This window comes from Myxocyprinus asiaticus, chromosome 46, assembly GCF_019703515.2.
Source record: "Myxocyprinus asiaticus isolate MX2 ecotype Aquarium Trade chromosome 46, UBuf_Myxa_2, whole genome shotgun sequence".
Lineage (NCBI taxonomy): Eukaryota > Metazoa > Chordata > Actinopteri > Cypriniformes > Catostomidae > Myxocyprinus > Myxocyprinus asiaticus.
In genome coordinates, this window is record NC_059389.1 from 11075750 (window position 1) to 11081629 (window position 5880).

Here is a 5880-nt window from a genome sequence, read left to right on the forward strand (position 1 = left end):
ATGAAAATGAATACGGACCGTTTCAACCTCACAGTTGACGAGTACTTAGGTGTGTTGCGGTGTTTGTTATTTGGTTTGTTTTTATGCGTGCGCAAATATCACTGATAAGCACAAGATAATGCTGACAAAATGATTGACAGCTAGACTGAAGAATAATTAACACCCATCATGCCATTGCCTTTTTATTTTATTTTCCGTCTGAAATGAATGTCCTCAATGATGTAGTCACTCAGCTATTTGAACATAAGGAAGAATAATACACTCAATTTGGTATGGTCCGATATTTTGCAGAATAGTAATTTGTTTCTTATCATAATCTATAGTTCCTGGCCTTTTAAAAAAGCACTGTGGCGGTACCATGGCACAGTGATGGTTGCAGATGGTAATACCATGCTACTCTGATGTATAACATGGTACTGAATGATTACCATATGTATTGGATTTACACATATATATCCACAATATAATGGTAGTACCATGGTACATGTCCCAAAAACATGGAAATACCATGGTACTTTTTTGTAAGCGGAGGCAACATGTACTTTCCTATTATCTTGCAGTTTTACCAGTGTGAAGAATGGGAATCATGTACTCTTCAGGGAATTCAATTACATCAAGGCAACACCACATAACAGAGTGACCTTCAATCATATAATCTGGAAATGCTTCAGACAGACTGAAAAAAAAAAAAATGGGGTGTAAGGTAATACATGTTTTTTTTTTCTATGTCATGAAGCTCAACTGTATTTGTTTGCATATGTTTGTGTACAGTGAACTAATGTGGTTGTCATTTTATTGCAGATCTGCTGGCAATGTCAGAATACAGTTCAGCTGCTATGTCCAGGCTTTCCTGTTGAGATGGTACAAAACACAGCCAGGTAATTTCACAGTTCTTGTTTGATGATTCTTTGCCATTCGCCACCCCATACTGATGTTAAAGGAATCGTTCACCCAAAATTGAATATTCTCTCATCATTTACTCAGACTCATTTCATCCCAGATTTGTCGGACTTTCTTTCTTCTGCAAGAACATAAACAAAGATTTTTAGAAGAATATTTCAGCTCTGTAGGTCCATACAATGCAAGTGAATGGTGACCAAATCTTTGAAGCTCCAAAACGCACATAAAGGCACCATAAAAGTATTCCATAAGACTTCAGTGGTATAATCCATGTCTTCTGAAGCGAACTAATTAGTTTTGGGTGAGAACAGACCAAAATGTAACTCCTTATTCATGATAAATCTTGACATCAGGGCCTGGGTAGCTCAGCGAGTAAAGACGCGGACTACCACCCCTGGAGTCGCGAGTTCGAATCCAGGGTGTGCTGAGTGACTCCAGCCAGGTCACCTTAGCAACCAAATTGGCTAGGTTGCTAGGGAGGGTAGAGTCACATGGGGTAACCTCCTCGTGGTCACTATAATGTGGTTCTCGCTCTCAGTGGGGCATGTGGTGAGTTGTGTGTCGATGCCACGGAGAATAGCGTGAAGCCTCCACACGTGCTCTGTCTCCGCAGTAACACACTCAACAAGCCACGCGATAAGATGCGGGAATTGACGGTCTCAAACACGGATGCAACTGAGATTCGTCCTCCGACACCCAGACTGAGGCGAGTCACTACTCCACCACGAGGACTTAGAGCACATTGGGAATTGGGCATTCCAAATTGGGGAGAAAAGGGAAGAAAAAAAAAAAAGAAAAAAAAAATCTTGACATCAGCAGTCTCCATGGCAATCATGATTTCAAGCTCAATTACACTTCCTAGCACCATCTAGTGCTCTGTGCATGTGTCAAGCACTAGGAAGTTTAATCAAGCTTGACATTGTGATTGTGCCTAGAGACTGCAATGGCAAGATGTACAGTGAAAAATGTGTTACATTTTGGTCTGTTCACACCCAAAATTAATTGGATCACTTCTGAAGATATGGATTATACCACTGGTGTCTTATTGATGACTTTTATGCTGCCTTCATGTGCTTTATGGAGTTTCAAAGTTTTGGTCACCTTCATCTTGCAGTGTATAGAACTACAGAGCTGAAATATTCTCCAAAAAATCTTTGTTTATGTTCTGCAGAACAAAGAAATTCATACACATCTGGGATGGCATGAGGGTCAGTAAATGATGAGAGAATTTTCATTTTTGGCTGAACTATTCATCTAATTAACTGATTAACATGTTATCTTATTTTCTTTCCATGGCAGGATTGTCTTGATGGATGATGCTTTGGTCATTCTCAGATTTCATCTATTCATTCCAAATCCAGTTCTGTTATAAAGGTAATTTTATAATAAATAAGCCATACTTTGGTTGGTACATTGGTGGAAATAGCAATGTTTATGCAATCAACATAAAACAGTGTTCACAACCCAATGTGACGTAACATATTTTCAAGTGACACATTATATTCAAAGAGAAAAAAATGTTGGGTGGAAGTACATTTCATATTGACTTTGTTGTGTTTTCAATTGGTGTTGAGTCACAGAACCTACTTTACAGCAAGGATAAAAATTATATTTCATCACTACTTTAAAACAGAAATTCATATAAAATGTGAAAGCTACAGTAAAAACTTTTCTGAGTTTCGGTAGCTACGCTCACATGTTTATGTGGCTCATTTGTGTAAAGACACTAATCAATCTAGAACAATACCTCCTGGGCGATGTTTAAAGATCTTGGCCAGACAAAAGCCATTCTGACCTTGAGAGTTTTATAGAAGTGTAATAAAATACCAGAATGAGATCATCACAGGGAGGAAAGGAGAAAAGAGTTTTCATGGTTACTCTAGTCTCCGCCTTTTATCAGAATGAGGTTCAATAATCCATGCTAGTCGCTTTCGCAGAGTTTGTGAAGAGTGTGTCTGTTATTTATCAAGATCCGCTGTCAGGAAAACCCAAACACTGTTACGTCCCAACTTCCACCTCAGTGGAGCAATTATCCAGCACAGTCAATAAAGAGTCAGATGCTCAAGAGGGCGTAGACTCCTTTGTCTTTCATGAGTGCATAGAGGGACTTTGTGAGAGGTTCAAACACAAGTAAGACAAAGCATGCTTTATTGTACCATATTTATTTTACCACTGTATTACTAGCCCTGCATGGAATCTGTGGCTGCACAATTCTGAATTTGAACACCTTCCATACACTATGTTCTACACATCCCCCATCTATTGCATGCCATTTCTTATATATTTGATAATATTTAAGCTCCATTTAAGACATTTAGCTATTTTAAAATCAGTTTTGCCAATTTGACCTACAATCAATGCAAAAAAAAAAAGTTTGCAGATTCAGTGTGAGTCTACTTATATAAGTAACAAATTAATAAGAAAGTCATTACATACTAAGTAATATTTTTCTGTGGGTAAATGTTGTATAATACTCTTTACTAATTTTAAAATTGATAAAAGAACTTTAGGCTTAGCTTGTTTGCTGTTTCTTTATTAACATAATGGGTATTGTGACAAGGAGGAGGGCGTGGCCGGGCCGTAACGATGGACACCCAGTGCTGAATCAACCCAGTCAGCCGGGAGAGGGATAAAGAGGAGCTGGAGACACCAGTTCGAGAGAGAGAGAGAGATGCACGAAGTTGTGTGTGCGTCAGTTTTATGATGTGTTTTGTTCATTTGTGTCATTAAAAGTTTACGTTGACTGCCCAGCCGGTTCCCACCTCATCCTTGCCCAACGTGTGAACCCGTTACATTGGTGCCAAAACCCCGGAGGGAGGAGGGATGCACTGCTGGAGAGCCCTTGCCACTGATGGAGGGTGGCGACGCCAAGGAGGTATGGTCCGGTGGTACTAGAGCGGTTCGCCGGAAGGCGGAGGAGCCCACTGCCTTCTGAAGGTATGAGAAAAGCTTGTTCACAGTGGCACATATTCATGCGAGAACTTTTGTAACACTTAACATGGTTTGAACTTTATTGTAAACCAAATTTATTTTCTCTCCAATAAAAATCAGGTGCTCTTCCCAATAAATTGGACCTGCTGATTGATCCAGAAATGGACCAGGAGCTGGAGAGACTGTGAGAGAGACGGACTTGCTTCGAAAAGTATATTACAGTCATTCGCTGAACAATTTTATGCCGTCTTCTGTTAAATGAAGATGGAGAGCTTGCTAATAGTTTGTTTTTTCACTTTTAAGAAATTTAATTTCAAGAGAGTTCACCTAAAAATCACAATTCTCTCACCATTTTAATCACCCTCATGCCATCCCAGATGTGTATGACTTTCTTTCCTCTGCTGAACACAAATGAAGATTTTTAGGAGATTTCAGCTTTGTAGGTCCATACAATGCAAGTGAACAGTGGCCAGAATTTTGAAGGTCCAGAAACCACATAACAGCAGCATAAAAGCAATCCATTCGAGTCCAGTGGATTAATCCATATCTTCAGAAGCGATATGATAGGTGTGAGTGTAGGAAGCGATATGCACAAAGAATGTGAATCGCCAAAAACAAAAGAAGAATGTGAAAAAGTGGAGATTTATAGTAAAAAAAGGACATAAATATTGATCTGTTTCTCACCCACACTTATCATATCGCTTCTGTAGATATGGATTTAACCACCTACAGAGCTGAGATATTCTTCAAAAAATCATTGTTTTTGTTCTGCAGAAGACAGAAAGTTATACACATCTGGGATGGCATGAGGGTGAGTAAATGATGAGAGAACTTTCATTTTTGAGTGAACTATCCCTTTAAAGCTAGTACTGATGATATGCTAGAAGGGAGCTTTGAGATTAAATACATCATACCACTGACTAAATAATCTTACTGTTATCATTTGCTTGAAACTGTGTTTCTGGGATTGTTTTAGCATAGCTCAAGTCTCCATCAGCCTAATTTCCATCAGTAGCAGCAGTGTTGCGGGACAAAAAGATACGTCCAAAAAAGCCTCACCACGCAAGTCCCTGCACCCACGCAAGAGGATCAAAATGGAGAGTGACGGTTCCACGGAGGAAACGGATTCCTCTGATTCCTAAGGCAAGCATATTGCTGATACATTTTTAACAAAACCCTAATGCTAAACATTAAAGGGATAGTTCACCCAGAAATGAAAATTCTCTGATAATTTACTCACCCTCATGCCATCCCAGATGTGTATGACTTACTTTCTTACGCTGAACACAAAGATTTTTTAGAATATTATCTCCGTTCTAGGATCATACAATGCAAGTGAATGGACACCGAAATTTTGAAGCTCCAAAAAGCACATAAAGCCCACATAAAAGTATTCCATAAGACTCCAGTAGTTTAATCCATGTCTTCTGAAGTTACCCAATCAGTTTTTGGGTGAGAACAGACCAAAATATAACTCCTTTTTCACATCTTGAAATCAGCAGTCTCCTTGGTGATCATGATTTCAAGCTCGATTACATTTCAAGCGCTCTGAACATGCATCAAGCACTAGGAAGTGTAATCAAGCTTGAAATCATGATTGTGCCAAGAGACTGCATTGGCAAGATGTACAGTGAAAAGGGAGTTGCATTTTGGTCTGTTCTCACCCAAAATTAATTAGATCGCTTCAGAAGTCATGGATTAAACCACTGGAGTTTTATGGATTACTTTTATTCTGCCTTGAGCTTCAAAATTTTGGTCAACATTCACTTGCATTATGTGGACCTACAGAGCTGAGATATTCTTCAAAAAAATTGTTTGTGTTCTACAGAAAAAATAAAGTAATTCACATCTGGGATGACATGAGTTAGGATGAATAAATGATGAGAGAATTTTAATTTTGGGGGGAACTATTCTTTTTAACATCCATGTAAACATCCTAGCAGGCGCACAGCAACCACTTCTGGTTTTCTTAGTCTAGTCTCTTTTTAAAAAAATGTTTTTTTATTTGTTTTTTGTTTTTTTACTGTTTTTGCACACCAGGACAAAAAA

At 38.7% G+C, this 5880-nt stretch overlaps 1 pseudogene; it reads left to right on the forward strand.

Moving 5' to 3' along the window:
- On the forward strand, positions 1 to 3034 carry LOC127435691 (centriolar satellite-associated tubulin polyglutamylase complex regulator 1-like; annotated as a pseudogene).
- The last annotated feature ends 2846 nt before the right edge of the window (positions 3035 to 5880 follow it).